General features: G+C 45.8%; 1 protein-coding gene across 5 annotated transcripts in view; it reads right to left on the bottom strand.

Moving 5' to 3' along the window:
* Ilf3 (interleukin enhancer binding factor 3) overlaps positions 1 to 16,456 on the bottom strand; it is a 39,219-nt gene extending 22,763 nt beyond the window's left edge. For 2 of the 5 annotated variants that reach the window (XM_028763756.1, XM_028763757.1), the window contains exon 1: positions 16,244 to 16,456. The gene's annotated coding sequence lies outside the window, so the exon portion shown is untranslated. The remainder of the gene's footprint in view (positions 1 to 16,243) is intronic. The other 3 variants (XM_028763752.1, XM_028763753.1, XM_028763751.1) reach the window with 2 other exon arrangements.
* Positions 16,457 to 17,203: the final 747 nt, after the last annotated feature.

Genomic DNA, 17,203 nt, shown 5'->3' with positions numbered 1-17,203 from the left:
AAAAAAAAAAAAAAAAAAAAATGTACTGCTTAGAAGATGTGATAAGGATCCAAGTTAACAGGGTACAATGGAGGATGCCTTTAATCTTAGCACACAGGAGGCAGAGACAGGCATATCTCTGTGCATTTGAGGCCAGCCTGATCTATAGTGTAGACAGCCATAGTTATGTACAGAGACTCTGTCTCAAAAAAACCAAAAGAAGTTCAAGTTCAGTCCCCAGCACCCACATCAGGTAGTTCACACCTCCTCTAACTCCAGGTCCAGAGAATCCAATGTCCCTCCTATGGACTCCACAGGTACCTGTACAAAGGCATACATAGAACATACATCATATCTAGACAGACAGACAGACAGACAGACACACACACACACAAATAAAAACTTCAAAGCAAAACTTAAAAAGAAAGAAAGAAGACACCTTTAATTCAACACGCAGGAGGCAAAGGCAGATGAATTTTTCTGTATTTCAGGTCAGCTTGCCTACAGAGCAGGGTCCAGGTCAATCAGAGCTACAGAGTGAGATCCTGTCTCAAAAATCAATCAAAAAAAAGAACAAGCAAGGAAAAAATAACTATGGTACCTTAAGCAAGTGGGAAGGGGAGGAATAATTTGATCTACCTGCTTATATCTAGTTCAGATAAATACATGGCTAAAAATACTACATGCCTGATATTTCCCAGAAATGTTTCAGCAAGAAAATAAAGAGGATGAGTAAAACTCAAGGTGCTGGGCAGGAGATGGATGTCCTGGGGCTCATTTCTTTGGGAAGCTCCTCCAGGTCCAGAGCTGTGGGTGTGCTGGACAAAATGTCCTACCTCTGGCCATGCCATGCCCCAGCCCATCTTCATGGTTTAAGAAAATCTTGCCCTAGTTCCCCAGGTAGACCCTGAACTTGCCACCCTCCTGCTCTCGCCTCTCAAAGCACTGGGGTTACAGGTATGCAAAGGTGCATACCACTGGTTGTTTTGTAGTTATTATTTATTTTATGTATGTTTGGGGGAACTGTGGGGAGAAATGGGCACATACGCATGCCATGGTGTGCCTGTAGTGATCAGGTTTACAAGTGTTGGCTCGTTCCTTCTACCATGTGGGTCCTGAGAATAAACTCAGGTCATCAGGTGTGGCAGAAGGGGCTTTACACATACTGGCCCCACCAGTGGACTTTTACTGCATAATACACTTCAGTACTTTTTAACAGATTTATTTATTTATTTTTATAAGAATATACTTTAGCTGTCTTCAGACACACCAGAAGGGGGCATCCAATCCAATCCCATTACAAATGTTTGTGAGCCACTATGTGGTTGCTGGGAATTGAACTCAGGACCTCTGAAAGAGCAGTCAGTGCTCTTAACCAATGAGCCATCTCTCCAGCCCTTCTTATCTCCCCCCACCCCCAGTATTTTTGATAAAGCACAGTCAGCAGTGAGTAACTAAAAACAAATCCAAAGATGTGAAAACTAACCACAGTCTGAATTCTACCAGGCACAGAAAATACCCAGGGCTAAAGAGTCAGACATCAGCTGTGGCTGGCTGTAACCCGAAGTCCCATGTACACTTCTCTCAACCAAGCCAAATCTTTGTAAAATCTCACAAATCATGATCATGAAGTTTCTGTCAGGTATGTTTAAGCAGGCTGGAGATGTGGCTTGGCAGTTAAAGAGTATGTGCTGCTCTTCCAGAGAAACCCAGCACAACTCAACTCCCAGCACTTTCACGGTGTCTTAGAAACATTCTGTAATTTCATTTTGAAGGAAATCTACCCTCTTCTGGCCTCCTCAGGTAGTAGCAGACAAAACTGTAGTGCACAGACATCCATGCAACAGGACAAGTTCAGAACAGGGTTAAAGATGGTTGCAAGAGCCACCTGGGACAGGGATTTATGACAACGGGATTTTCCGGGGCTAGTGTGCATGCAAAGTTCAAAATCACTACATGACATATTTAAGGACTGTGTCTTCAAAAGGACATAGAACTGAACTAGAGAGATGGTACAGAAGCTAAGAATACTCGCTGAGATCTTGCAAAGGACCTGAGTTCTGTTGCCAGCACCCACATCCGGTGGGTCACAATCACTTAGAATTCAGCTCCAGGAGATCCAACATCCTCTTCTAGCCTCTTCAGGTACTGACATATGTGTAGCATATACTCTCATAGACTCAGACCACACATAAATAAGACTTTAGACACAGAGGTGTAGACTCTGTGTTGACACAAGTCTGTAATCCCAGTGCTGAAACTGAAGATCATTTTGAGGCCAGCTTGGGCATCCTGTTCCCCCCCCCCCAAAAAAAAGGGGGGGGGAGGGAGACAGCCAAAGAGAAAAGGGAGATGGCTCAGTGGGTAAAGGACCCTGCCACACAAACCAAGCCTGACACCTGACCAAACTATATAAGTACAAGGAGAGCAAGAGTTCCCACAGGCTGTCCTCTGATTGTCATACATGTGCCATGCTACACTCACATCCCTCCCAAATATCAACACACATGCAGAATAATCTATATGCATTTTTAAATTAAACATCAAGGGGGCTTCTGAGGTGAGCCAATGTTGCTCCTGTAGAGGTTGTAGCTCCAGCCTCCCAGTGGGTAGCCCTGGTGCTGGCTAAGGCTTGACGCCCTTAAACAACTACTGATGCTAAGCTTTAATGTGGTATTCAGTCTAACCAAGAAGTTTTCATCTTATGAGACATAATAAAGTATCACTGGGATAAAGCAGAACCAGTGTTAATAAGAAAAACAACCTAGGGCTGCAGAGATGGCTCAGCAGTTAGAGCACTTCCTGCTCTTCTTGCAGAGGACCCAGATTCTGTTCTCAGCAAAACAAAGTGACTCACAACCATCTGTAAGTCCAGTTCCAGGGGATCCAACATCCTCTCTGGCCTCTGCAGGCATTGCACACATGGTACACAAACACGAAGGCGAAAAACCCACACAAAAATTAGGTTTTATTAATGACACCCTTTCTCAGAAAAAAACAACACTCAAGAAAACATCCCAAATTAGAAGAACTGTGAACAAATACTGAACTGCAGATAACTTTGTAAGATGGTATCACTCTGCTCCTTGGTCTTAAATGCATCAAAAAAACAAAAACCTGGAAAATGGAGATGCTAGGCATGGCTGAACCCACCTATAAGCCCTAGTGCTATAGGAGGTTAAAACAGAAGGATCTGCTGACTGCCGGCCTACCTCCAGGTCCAGAAAGAAGCCCTTTTCAGGGGAAATAAGTGGAGAGGAACCGAACAGGACATTTGATATCCTTATCTGCCCTCTGCATCCATATTTGAGGCATGCACACAAACATACAGCACACTCCAAAATATACACAATAAATTATCTTCTTAAATGAAGAACTGGCCTGGGAAGATGGTTTAGTGGGTCAAGTGAATGCATGAGAACCTGAGTTTGGATCTTCAGCACCCATATAAGTCAAACACTGTAGTTAGTAACCCCAACACTGGGGGAAGAAAGACAGGCAGATTACTGATGTTGGCTGGCTAGCCAGTCCAGCAGAAAGAACAAACTCCAGGTTCTGTGAGTGACACTGTCTCAAAAATTAAGGTGGAAAACAACTGAGGGTGACAACCTTACACTAGCCTCCAGGCCTTCCATGCAGCTATCAGTGAGCAAACACAAACACACACAAACCCTAAGAAAGCAAAAATGGTTTAATTCAAATGACTGAGGGATGGACAGAACCTACAAATCATACAGTGTAAGAAATCCAGGAGCCGGGCAGTGGTGGTGCACGCCTTTAATCCCAGCACTTGGGAGGCAGAGGCAGGTGGATTTCTGAGTTTGAGGCCAGCCTGTTCTACAGAGTGAGTTCCAGGACAGCCAGGGCTACACAGAGAAACCCTGTCTCGAAACCGAAAGAAAGAAAGAAAGAAAGAAAGAAAGAAAGAAAGAAAGAAAGGAAGGAAGGAAGGAAGGAAGGAAGGAAGGAAGGAAGGAAGGAAGGAAGGAAGGAATCCATCCATCCATCCAGGACAGCCAGAGCGATGTCAGTGAGCAACCTTGGCTGTGCTTACAGTTGTGAAGTCCTCTGCTGCAAATTTGAACCTGTTTTGTCTTATATACAAGTTACAAATCATACACAAAAGGGATTCAGCACAGCCAAATACAAATCTAGAAGCCCACAAAGATAACAAGAGGAAAACAACTACACTACACTATTCTGAACGTGTTTTAGGTAGTAGACAATTGGCCCAGGTGATTGAAGGACTTAACAAAAACACTTGGAGGCTGTGGCTGGAGCTCAGCTGGAGAGCTGAGGAATACCAATGGAAGGGGCCCTGGGTTCCCACCCCAGCACTGCATAAACAGGGTGGTGGCACCAACCCATAATCCCAGAGTTAGGAGACATAAGGAAGCAGGGTTCAAGGCCAGCCTTGGCTACGTAGTTGAAACACTGTGAGAAGGAGAGAGAAAGGGCAAATTCCTCTAAGCACAGGAATTGAGGTATTCATTGGGCTACAGCATCAAAAGGGAGCAGCAGCCCAGTACTGTCTTCTTCATACCAGCATCCAGTTAACCTTCTGATTACCACCATCAGTGTTGAGCAGAAAACACATGGGCTTGCCTTAGCAACCGAGGCTGCCTAATTTGATTCTCTGTCACCACCAATAGGCCCACCAAGTTGACTCACAATGAATGACCACACCTGGCCTACCTGCAGTGTACCCTCCCCGGGCCCTCTCTCCATACTAAACTATAATGGATGGAGATGGCTCTCCATTCAGTTGGACAAAACAAACAAAAGAACTAATTGTCTGTGAACAATGACAGAGGTAGGCTGCCCTAAAGATCTACCAAGCAAGCCTCCCAGTCTCTGTGTGAGCTCAGATCTGCATGTCACAAACTGACCAGCAGTCCTCCCAGGAGCAGAGACTCTTCCTAAATGAAAGACTCTTAGGTAGAAACAAAATTAGCAAGAGGCCCCCAGATCCTGCCACATCACTCTACACAGAATCTATACCTGTCTCCAGGGCTGAGACTCAAGCTCGGACACCGGGACACCCATTGCTGGAGTTTCCAACCCCAATAAGCCTATATATATATATATATATATATATATATAAAAAATCCAGTTATTCTAATTATAAGCTATAAGCCTAGATTGGGCAGATCTAACACTATACCTATTTGGTCTCCAGCTATAAGACTCCTTGCTCTCCTGGTCATGTGGTTCTGGTTCATCATGGCTTCCTTCTTCTGTCCCTTCTCCTTCCCCTCTCATACTCGTCTGCCTCTTTCCTTGCACCTACTCTCAAACCTCCAATCCCACTCGAAACTCCACTGCCAATAATAGATAGGTTCTAGCCTTTACTGACCAGTTAAAATGGGGAGAAAGTCCACATGAGATCACCTGAGTATATGATGGGCTCTTGTCAGGGGCAATCCCTCTGGAGGAAGCAGAATCAACATCACAATACAAAAAGCATCAGGACAACCCACAACAGACACCAACCAGTCTCTCTGAGAAGCCGAGGGCTGAGGGAGGCATGGAGATTAAGAACATCCAAGTAGTCAGGGACAAGGAACACATTCTTTCCCTTACTTATAGAAGCAGGATTACAAGTCTTCACAAAGCCTTAAGCCTATGGTGTGCTGGACATCTTTCCACCTCTAATTACATACAAGGTAACATTTGCAACACTGTCCTGCCGAAGAACAAACCAGAAAATCATCAAGCCTTCCCAACACTGTGGGGAATGGTCCTGAAGTAAGGGGCATGCTCATCTTATAGTAAATGTGGCTTTAAGTTAAGCTGACAGCACTGTGCAGCACTCAGCAGTTCCTTCCTTTACCTTCTATCCAACTACTGCAATTCTACTCCTGCAGTCAAAAAGCAGCCCAGCCAGCTGCCAACCATCTAAACTTTGACAAGAGATCAAAAGCCCTCATACAAATCTCAATTCTCAAGGCTAGTTCAGCTCCCAGCATCCACATTGCAATTCACAACCATCTGCATCTTTAACTCCAGTTCCAGGAGATCTGATAGCCTCCTCTTCCCTCTGAGAACACTGCATGCATTGGGTGTATATACATACATGCAGGGCCCTCACACACTAAAAAAAAAAAAAAAAAAAAAAAGGAAGGAAAAGAAGAAAAAGAAAAGAATGTTTACTGTAAAGTTAAAAAGTTAAAATCTCAAGCCGGGCAGTGGTGGCGCACGCCTTTAATCCCAGCACTTGGGAGTCAGAGGCAGGCAGATTTCTGAGTTTGAGAGTTCGAGGCTAGCCTGGTCTACAGAGTGAGTTCCAGGACAGCCAGGGCTACACAGAGAAACCCTGTCTCGAAAAACAAAACAAAAACAAACAAAAACAAAAAAAATTAAGACCTTGCACTCAATCCCTAATACCACCAAAATAAACAAGCAAGCAAACAAAAAACCTAAACAAAAATTCAAAAGGGCTGAAGGATGGCTCAGTGGCTAACACTGCTCAGAGTTCAGTTCCTGGCACCCACATGCAGCTTACAACCATCTATTCCAGGGAAACAGACACCCTCTTCTGTCCTCCTTGGACACTGCACACATATGATGCATAAATACATACCCGCAGGCAACACACACACACATAGAAATGTTTTTTTAAAAGAAAGAAAACCCAAAGAAGAAAGTAAACAGCTCTAGGTCAGAGTGGGTGGTAGACTGCAAGGGATCAACAGGACAACATGGGCAGTGCAGTGGTTCAACAGTACACAAGCCTTTTATGTGCCGACTAGGGGGATTTGCTCCCATAACTGAAAAAGAAACCGATGTACCTACAACTCTGCTGTCAGAACTACAATACTAAAAATATGATGCAGGGCTGGAGAGATGGCTCAGCGGTTAAGAGCACTGACTGCTCTTCCAGAGGTCCTGAGTTCAATTCCCAGCAACCACATGGTGGCTCACAACCATCCGTAATGGGGTCTGATGCCCTCTTCTGGTGTATCTGATCACAGCAACTGTGTACTCACATTCATAAAATAAATAAATCTTTAAAAAAAAAAATATGATGCAGCCAAATTATCAACTGTTCCTGAGCTGTGAGAAATAATATTGTGGAAGATATTTAACAAAACTCCAAGGGACTATGAGGACCCTCTTCCCAGTGTGCTGGCAGGCAGGGAGGGGACCGTATGCAACCTTCCCTCCCCAAGCTCAAGCCAGAGACAGCCTTCAGCAAGAAAATTCTCAAGCTTAGAGAATTTGTTAAACAGGATCTCACTGCATAGCCCTGGCTGGCCTGTAACTCACAGAGATCTGCTTCCCTGGGTCTCACAAATGCTGATTAAAGGCACATCATGCCCAGATAAGACCTTAAAAAAACAAACAAACAAAACGTACTGTTCAATCTACTAAGTTTACTTCTCAATATGCTTTCTCTAGTTAGGAGGGAAAACAGGACCACCTCTCAAACCATGTAACTAGCACACAGGTGTGATTTCTTTTTCTTTTCTTTTTTTGGTTTTTGAGACAGGGTTTCTCTGTATAGCCCTGGCTGTCCTGGAACTCACTCTGTAGACCAGGCTGGCCTCAAACTCAGAAATCCACCTGCCTCCCCAAGTGCTGGGACTAAAGGTGTGCGCCACCACTGCCCAACTACAGGTGTGATTTCTTATAACAAAAGTTACCTTTTCATTTTCTGGAGGTGCTGGAAGTGGTCTTAAGCAAACTGGTAAGAATTCTTCAAGTGAAACACATTGCCAGTTCTTTGTGTTAACATTGTTAAAGAACTGGAGTCCTGAGCTGGGGGGAGGGTTCAGTGACAAACTGCTCACTGTGCAAGCCTGAGAACCAGGTTAGAGTCTGAGATTCCACACAACAGTCCAGTTATCCCAGCATGGGGAGTTGGGGGTGGGGGTGGGGGGTGGATCGGTGGCAAAGAACTCCTTGAGCAAGCTGGCCAGCTAGTTTAGCAAATCTGATGTGTCCACCTGAGAAACCCTGCCTCAATCAAACGGAGAGCAAGCAAGGGAAGACACCTGGTTCCAGCTTTGGCCCTCCCCATTCACTTGTCCACACACACACACACTAGCAGCTACACGTCACATGCAACATACACACACACACTAGTAGCTACACGTCACATGCAACATACACAGGGGGAAGACCCACACATATATGCACAAAAGACAAAAGAGGGGAAGAAGATGGGGTCTTGCAGTGTTACCTATGCCTGTACCTGGAAGGACAGATGCCCTGTCCAGTGTGGTAAATTTCATTCTGAAATAACTGCAGCTGTACATGCAGCTCTAAGAAGCCAGATAAACACACTGTACTCTAGGTCCTTCCTCTGAAACAACTTGCAACACCAGAGTGCAACAGCCTGACCAAGACTCTGACACTAGCACATGGAGACAAAGAATACTGCCCAGGGCAAGGATCCTACCCATAACCACTGGCACCCACTCACCCAATCGTCATGTTAAGAATGTCAGAGGGTGAGGGCGTCTCAGTGGTAAAGGAAAAGGCCCCAGTTCAAATCCAACCACCACAAAAAGGAGAAAGAGTCTCACAGACACAGACTTACACAGGGCTGGGGTGATGGCTCAGTAGGCGATAAATAGCACTTTTTTATACAAGGCCCAGCCGGGCGGTGGTGGCACACGCCTTTAATCCCAGCACTTGGGAGGCAGAGGCAGGAGGATTTCTGAGTTCAAGGCTAGCCTGGTCTACAGAGTGAGTTCCAGGACAGCCAGGGCTACACAGAGAAACCGTCTCAAAAAAAACAAAAAAAAAACAAAAAAAAAAAAAGAAAAAAAAAGAAAAAAGAAAAAAGAAAAAGAAATGCTCAAAGACAAAAAATAAAAAAATCTCAAAAAATTACAAGTACAAGGCCCAGAGTTTGAATCCTTAGCAATGGCCAGGCATGAGGTCTACCAATCAGTCTAGCTGAAATGGCCAGCTCTGTGTTTAATGAGACTCTGTCTCAAGGGAATAAGGCAAAAAAAAAAAAAAAAAGTGCTACAGCAGGGCATGCAATGTCCTCCTCTGACCTCTATGGGCACATACGCAGGTGAACACACACAGGTGCACACGAGCATACACCTCACACAAAGAAAGTGAAGCTACTGTAGAATGTGCAACTTGCCATTCTCCTCTGCCCTGGCAGCACTGCAGCCTCACACTCATTCATGCCAGGCATGGTGCTGTGCATCTACATTCACAACAGCACCTGAGCTGAGCAGGACAACTGACAAGTGAAGACCAACCCAAGTCCTCACAACAATGCTGTCTTAACGAACAAAAACTAATATGGCTCAGATATACTCTGAGCTCCACAATGTTGCCACACAGCATTCCTGGGATGGTGGTATACAGCTTAGCCACAAAATACATGGGCCAGACCCCAACAACACTATGAAAGGTTGGTTGTAGTGATTTGTGGGGAGAGGGCTGATGAGATAGGGTCTCTGATAGGCCTAGTTGTCCTGGACTTGACATACCTGCTTGGCTGGCCTCAAATTCAGAGATCTGCCAGCTAGGATGTTTTTCTTAAGATATGTTTTTCCCCAGAACTTTACCAGATTAATCCACCACTTAATCCAGCAGGAGTCAGAGGCAGGCAGATCTCTGATTTCCAGGACAGCCAGGGCTACAAAAAGAAACCCTGTTTCAAAAAAAAAAAAAAAATCCAAAGGGAAGTTTTCCATATTTTTTGCATTTATGTATTTATTTTGTGTGCACATACATGCTCTACATTTTGTTCATGGAGGTCAGAGAAGTGACGCAAGGGTCAGCCTTCTTTTCCCCTGTTGCTTGGGCTTATGTAACAAGTGCCTTTAGCCATGAGCTACCTCACAGGTCCATCTTTCATCTTTTGTTCTTTTTTCCCCTTTAACTCTAAGATTTATTTTTATTTATGTGGATGTGGATGCCAAATGTATGAAGGTGCCAGTAGAAACCAGGAGAGGGTGTTGGATCTCCTGGAGCCTGACTTTCAGGTAACTCTGAGTCTCCAGACCTGGGTACTGGGAATCAAAATTGAGTCTTCTGGAAAAACAAAGTGTTCTTAACCACTACTAAGGCCCCATTTTATTTTCCTTTTTTTTGTGGGGTCTGAGGCCATGGATAGAGTCTCACTATGTATCCCTAACTGACCTGAACTCACTATGAACCAGGCTGATCTTAAACTTACCAAGACCCACTGGCCACTGCTTCCTCCACCATGCTAGGATTAAAATCTCAAGCAAACACACCAAAACAACTCAAGCTCACCTCCCCAAGGCAGATACACACCTAAGTGGTACAGCTGTGGCCAGGCATCCTGCAGTACCTCTGAGAACACTGACTAGAGTCCCCTTCCTACATGGCTGCACAAGTCCCTGTGTACAGAGACTGAGCAGTTTTTTCCTACAATGCTGGGACCTACACTCTGGTATTGTTTTTAAATGGGTCTAACTCCGCTCCCCTCAACCACCAGGCTCACACCATCATTTGCTGCAGCCTCAGGAGACTACAGCCCTAGTTTTCTGGCTTGGGCTTTTTAAATAAATTATGAATGAAGAGCAACAATTAACCTGCAAAAACTTCCAAAGAGTACACTCAGAAACAAATCTAAGGCAACACTTCGTTCTTTAAACCATACACCAGGGTTGGGCAGCGGTGACTCACACCTTTAATCCCAGGCCTCAGGAGAAGAGGCAGGCAGATCTCTGTGATTTCAAGGCTAGCCTGGTCTACAGAGTGAGTCCCAGGACAGCCAGAGCTGTTACACAGAGAAATCCTGTCTTGAAGGGGAAAACACACACATACAGCACACAGACACTGGCTACAAGTTCACACTACACAGTGAAACCCTGTCTCAAGAAAGGGAAGGAGGAGCCGGGTGGTGGTGGCGAACGCCTTTAATCCCAGCAAAAAAGAAAAAAGAAAAAGAAAAAAAAGAAAGGGAAGAAGGGGGCACGTGCTGCCCTTGTAGAGGACCTAAGGTCTGTTTCCAGCACCCATGTAATTCCAGCTCCAAGGAATCCAGCCTCCTCTTCCGACAATTGACAGTACCTGCACTCACATGTGCATGAACACGCAATCAAAAATGCAACAAATCGCAGGGCAGTGGTGGCGCACGCCTTTAATCCCAGCACTTGGGAGGCAGAGGCAGGCGGATTGCTGAGTTGGAGGCCAGCCTGGTCTACAGAGTCAGGACAGCCAGGACAGCCAGGACAGCCAGGGCTGCACAGAGAAACCCTGTCTCAAAAAAAAAAAAAAAAAAAGCAACAAATCTAAGAAAGAAAACTTGGGTGTGATGACCCATACATAGAATTGCAGGTGGAGGTGGATCTATGTGAGTTCTAGGTCAGTCTGATCTACAAAGCAAGTTTCAGAGCAGCCACAGCAAGGTCAACAGAAAGGAAGAAAAGGTAGCACAAACCCAAAGCTCAGCAAGTATAGCAGGAGCATGTCTCTTTTGAGGTTGAGGCACAGAAACCACAGGCCAGCCAGAACTACAAAATGAGACCTTGACTCAAAAAAGAGGGCAGATGCCTTGTGGGGAGTTACTGGATAAAGATGGCTTGGTGGTTAGGAACTCATACTGTTCTTGCAGAGGACCCATTTGATTCCCAGCACCCACAATGGGTGATGGCTCACAATAGCCTGTGATTTCACCTGCAAGGAAATCCAACAAATACCACAGTCCTCCTTGGCCATGTGTGCTCACTTGCACATACCCAAACACAGACACATAATTAAAACATTACATTTTTTTACATTTTTTAATGTAAAGAAGGAAAAGCTCTTGAATAATAAATACATTTTTCAACAGACGGTGGCTCACACCTTTAATGTCAGCACTCAGGAGGCAGAGACAGGCATATCTCTGAATCTGAGACCAATCTGATCTACAAAGGGAGTTCCAGGACAGCCAGTGTTACAAGAGAAACCATTATTTCAAAGAACCAAAACAAACAAACAATATCATTATTTCTTTTCAAATCAGTTATACTTTGAAGGGCTGTGACCAGAGCTAATCGTTTAGAACTGGATGCACAAGGCCTTGGGTATCATCTCCCAAAAACCCTACACAGTGACAAGACAGAAAACAAACTATTAAATTACTTGTGTTTCTGTCCTTTAACTTTTCATTCCATGTGTTTACTGTGTGTGTGGTGTGGGATACCCAATACCACTATGGCAAAGATGCTCAGGTCAGAGAACAACTTCTGGGAGCCCTCTCATTTCATGTGGCTAGAAACAGAGCTAAGTTGTCAAGCTTAGCAACAAGTACCTTTACTCACAGAGCCATCTTGCTTGCCTTCCCTTATATTTTCAGTATCTACATCAGAAACAAAGTTACTGGACATCTCTCTATAAGACATTTAACAGCCGGGCGGTGGTGGCGCACGCCTTTAATCCCAGCACTTGGGAGGCAGAGGCAGGCGGATTTCTGAGTGAGGCCAGCCTGGTCTACAGAGTTCCAGGACAGCCAGGGCTACACAGAGAAACCCTGTCTCGAAAAACCAAAAAAACAAAAACAAAAAAAAAAAAAAAAAGAAAGAAAGAAAGAAAAAAGAAAGTCATTTAACAAAGAGAAAGAGAAGCTAGAGGCTGAAGAGAGGCTTTTAGAGCACTTGTGCACCATCCACATATTGGTTCCCAGCCATCCATTAACTCCAGCTTCTTCATAGGATCCAACGCCCTCTTTTGATCTCCTCAGGTACTTTAAGGCACAGACATGATGAGCAAACATACATGCAGACAAAACACCTATAAAGAAAAAGTGACTTCAGAGTGTCCAACTGTCCACTGTTATAAAAAGGATCACCTAAGACATATTGTCTTGTAAAAATCTCAAGGACCTAACATACCCAACTAGTAAAAGCTTAGAAAGTTGAGGACAGGTGAGTCTCTCACATCCTTCCTCCCCTTCTGTTCCAGCACTTGATAAGGAAGCAAGGAGGAGGAGACAGCCACTGCAGCTTCAGACACACTACAGAAGGCTGCAGCAATACAAGTCCAGTTCATCTCTCCAAAAGCCACAACCCTCTTCATTCACTGTGGAGACTTCAATCAAGCCTCGTTCGCTCTAATTCTAAACCACTGAAAACAGTAAATAAGCCAGGCAGTGGTGGTGCACACCTTTAATCTCAGTGCTTGGGAGGCAGAGGCAGTCGGATTTCTGAGTTCGAGGCCAGCCTGGTCTACAGAGTGAGTTCCAGGACAGCCAGAGACACACAGAGAAACTCTGTCTCGAAAAACCAAAAAGAAGTAGAAAAAGAAAATAGTAAATAAATCTTTCTCTCCCAGGACTTTACTATAATCAACAAAAAAGCACCATATAGAACATAGGAATAATAAGTCCTAATGCACTAAAAGGCTCAATCACCAACAGGGTGGCAGCCCCACCATTGGATAGTTTAAACCAGGAGCCTGAAGCTAGGCTAACCTGGACTACAACACTTGTCCCTCCCTTCTTTTTTTTTTTTGGTTTTTCGAGACAGGGTTTCTCTGTGTAGCCCTGGCTGTCCTGGAACTCACTCGGTAGACCAGGCTGGCCTCGAACTCAGAAATCCGCCTGCCTCTGCCTCTTAAGTGCTGGGATTAAAGGCATGCACCACCACTGCCCGGCTTGTCCCTCTTTCAAACCCTGGCAGTGAGGTTACATGCCTTTAATCCCAAAACTTGAGTTATAGCCAGGGCTACACAGAGAAACCCTGTCTCGAAAGACAAAACAAAAAACAAAAAACAAAAAACACAGTGGCCAGTAGTAGCATGCCTTTAATCCCAGCAGTCTGGAAGCAGAGAAAGGTGGATCTCTGAGTTTGAGGCCAGCCTGATCTACAGTCTCAAGAACGAAAAAAAAAAAAGTTGCAAGTTCATGGGCCACACACATTGATATACTTGATGGTGAGGTTACCCATCTTTCAGAATGGATCAAGTAATCAAAGAGCTGACAATAGGTAGCAGATCCAGACTCAAATGTATCACTTACAATAAAATGTATCCTCACAGCTAAGAGAGATAACTACACTTCTTGAGCATAAGAATCACTCCCCTAGACCCAGAAAAGTAACAAGGAACTTTAAAAAAAAAAAAAAAAAAGGCACATCAGCATAGCCTGAAAACCCTGCCTCAGATTAAGGCACTCTGGGGCCAGTAAGGACTTCAAAGTGAGACTCTATCTGAAGAGGGGGGAGAGTAAAAAGAAGCTGTCCCTCCCAGAAAGAACTGCTAGTAAGATGTGGTGACACACACCTTTGATCCCACCACTCAGGAGGCAGAGACAGGAGGATCTCCAAGAGTTAAGAGGCCACCCAGGCTACATAGTGAGATCCTGTGCAAAAAAGATTCTTCTAACTCACATCTATACCTTCCTCCTGTGCCAAGTCCTGACCATACCAGGATGCCTTGCCCATAGAGCAAAAGGTTGGGGGTTGGGGGGGAAAGACTTGGTGTACTGACATAGAAACATAATCCCAGCCCTGAAAAGGCTGAGGCAGAAGGATTCCAAATTCAAGGCCTACACAGTAAGACAGTACTTCAAAAAAAGGAAAAAAAAAAAAAAAAGCAAAACTTTAGCAATAGCAAGTTAAAGACCAGAAGATGAGAGAGAAAAAATAGCCCACAGATTCCTCACAGTAACATGAACCTAGAAAACAGTATTAGAAAAAGCCAAAGGAACTTCTGCCTACAGGTATCCATTAAGTTACATCAGAAAAACTGAAAACAGCTCCAGTAGGAGGGAAATCTCAGGCTGGTCCAAAATCAGCAAATAGAGACTGATACAGCGCCCAGCTTTGCCAAGGCCAGCCTGGCACTAATCACCAGCCTTCAATCTGGACTGCAGACTTACAACCAAAATACCCAGGGCCTACAGATTTCATTCACAAACCTCGGCAGCCAGGAACTACCCACAACATTACAGCTAAGGGATAAAGCCCTCAGCTCTACTGGACAAGAGCAGTAGTACCTGTAGGGGCCTTTCTCCGTTCTCCTCATACTTCATTCACACGGCTGGGTGACCGCAGTAGCTACCCCAAAGGGCCTCACTCAGAATAGTGGTAGAACTCTATGATCAATCACCAGAGGATCCCACCCCAAAAACCTGAGGGAAAAACACTAGAAGTCCTAAACTTTTCCTTTTCCTGTGGACACAACATCATCATCATCCTGGACATTTTAAACAGAACAGAATTTTAAACCAGAAAAATACATTGAGAATACTTGAATCCCAACAGCGAGGGGTACCACAGAAACTGAGGCCTCTTTGCTGATCCAACACGTGTCCTAAACACCAACTTACCAGCAATTTCACTAAGGGACGGCTTACTTTTCCCAGTTTTGACCTTTAACGGGGTAAATCAAACAGACCGTTATATACCCCAAGTAGCTTATCCCAATTATGGAATAACCTAAGGTGAATTCCCCACCACTCAACTACTTGAAAAAATAAAATTTAAAGCACGCACGTTCAGAAGACTTCAATCATGCCAATCTACAGAACACAGGGTTCCCAAACATCACACCACATCACCGTTTGGGGGATTAGAAGCATAGCTGGGAATCACCATGGATGAAAACCACCTAAAGGTTGGGAAACTCAAACGACCTAAGTTTGGGTCTTGATTTGGAGGAAACCTACAGACCCGGGCTTTTAGAATTCGATAAATCCATAAATGCTTCGCTCAACGATCATCCAGGGACCAGGTTTCCAGGGACCCTGTTCAGGACCGCGTTCAGGACAAAGAAACGTTTCCCGCCATGGGAACTGGGATGAACCTGGCATCCTCATAGAAGCCAGAGATGTACCTGAACAAAGAGGTAAAGCGAGTAAAGGAAGGAGATTTTTCCCTTCTGCGTCCGCTGGGATGCTCTAGATGTGAGGGGGTGTGTGCCCCAACACGTGCGCGCGTGCGCGGGTCCAAAGCAACAGACAAAAGCTAGGGCTAGGGGAAAGTAAGCGGCCCAGGGAGAGGGGAGGGTACCACAGTGCGTGCGCACCCCCGGGGAGCAGCGCCCAGGCCTGGGCCAAGGGGGCCACGAAGGGGGAGAATGGATGCGCGCGCACGGGGGCACTGCCGCCGCCATTTTGTTTCCTCGGCACAATGGGGGAGAGTAACGGCCAAACGCGGGAGCGAGGCCGGAGGAGGAAGGAGCGAGACGGTGAGAGATGGAAAATCCAAGCGAAGAGGAGGGTCGGCGGGATAGTAACAGCCCTGTCACTAGCGTCCTCTTGGCCCAGCCTTCGCTGACAAGTGGGAGAACGGGCGGGGGGAGGGGCAGAGGCGGGAGACGCCACATTGCCGCTTACCTTGTCGGTGTTCACGTCCTTCGACCTCAGGCGCCGCCGCCCTCCTGCCACCAGCCTTCCGGAGTCTTCACAACCCCCCCTCAAAAAAAAAAAAAGCCACGCGGTTTTCGCCGGGGCTGCTTCAGTCCCAACTGCAATGGCGAGAAGAGGAGGAGGAGCCGGGGGCGAGCAGGCGGGCGGACGCGCGCCGGGGAGGTGCAGCACCACGTGACTGGCAGCGCCCCGCCCCCGCATCACGTGGGCGATCCATCTAGGCCCAACCCCCAGTGGGCGGGTAAGACGAAATGTGCTGGGAGGGGCGCGGTGCGCCTTATCACGTGACGTTGATTTAGCGACTGGATCTGATTGCGTGACGTCAGGCCGGTGCGCTCTGGAGTTTTGGCGGGTCACATGACAGTGGCTGGCTTCGCTTTCATCATGTGATAGGACTTTCGTTGTTGTTTCTTAACTCGTTTTCAGTATTGGTAGACCCGAATCACCTGATGAGAGCCCATCTATTTCGTTTGTTTTTTTCCAATGGCGGTTTTTACCCCCTTGCGACGGTTATCACGTGATGCAATGGAGCAGGGGTGGGCCCTTATGAGAACGCCAGTTCGTGAGCGTGCGCATGCGCCATGTTTCGAAGTCCGCCTCCGTACGTTGACCGACACCCGGTTGAAACACGTGCACAAGCGTTCGTCTACACTGGCTCAGGGCTCGTCAGCAATAGGCCAAGGGGCTCAGACTCACGTTGTCATGCTGCTCAGCCATCTCACTGTTCCTCATTTTTTGTATTTTTGAGATACAGTTTTGCTATTTTGCCCACACTGACTTTTAACGCGAAAGTTCTTCACTTAGATGTAGCTAGGTTACAAATAAAGCCATGTCACTAGGCAACTAAGGGTTTAATAGATTGCTTCGGTGTTAAGAGTGCTTAGCATTAGGAGTCCCTGGGTCAGACCCCCGTACTACACAAAACAG

Source organism: Grammomys surdaster, unplaced genomic scaffold (assembly GCF_004785775.1).
Source record: "Grammomys surdaster isolate TR1022 unplaced genomic scaffold, NIH_TR_1.0 140, whole genome shotgun sequence".
Lineage (NCBI taxonomy): Eukaryota > Metazoa > Chordata > Mammalia > Rodentia > Muridae > Grammomys > Grammomys surdaster.
Note: the sequence above shows the minus strand (reverse complement) of the source record. Positions and strands in the feature narration are given on the sequence as shown.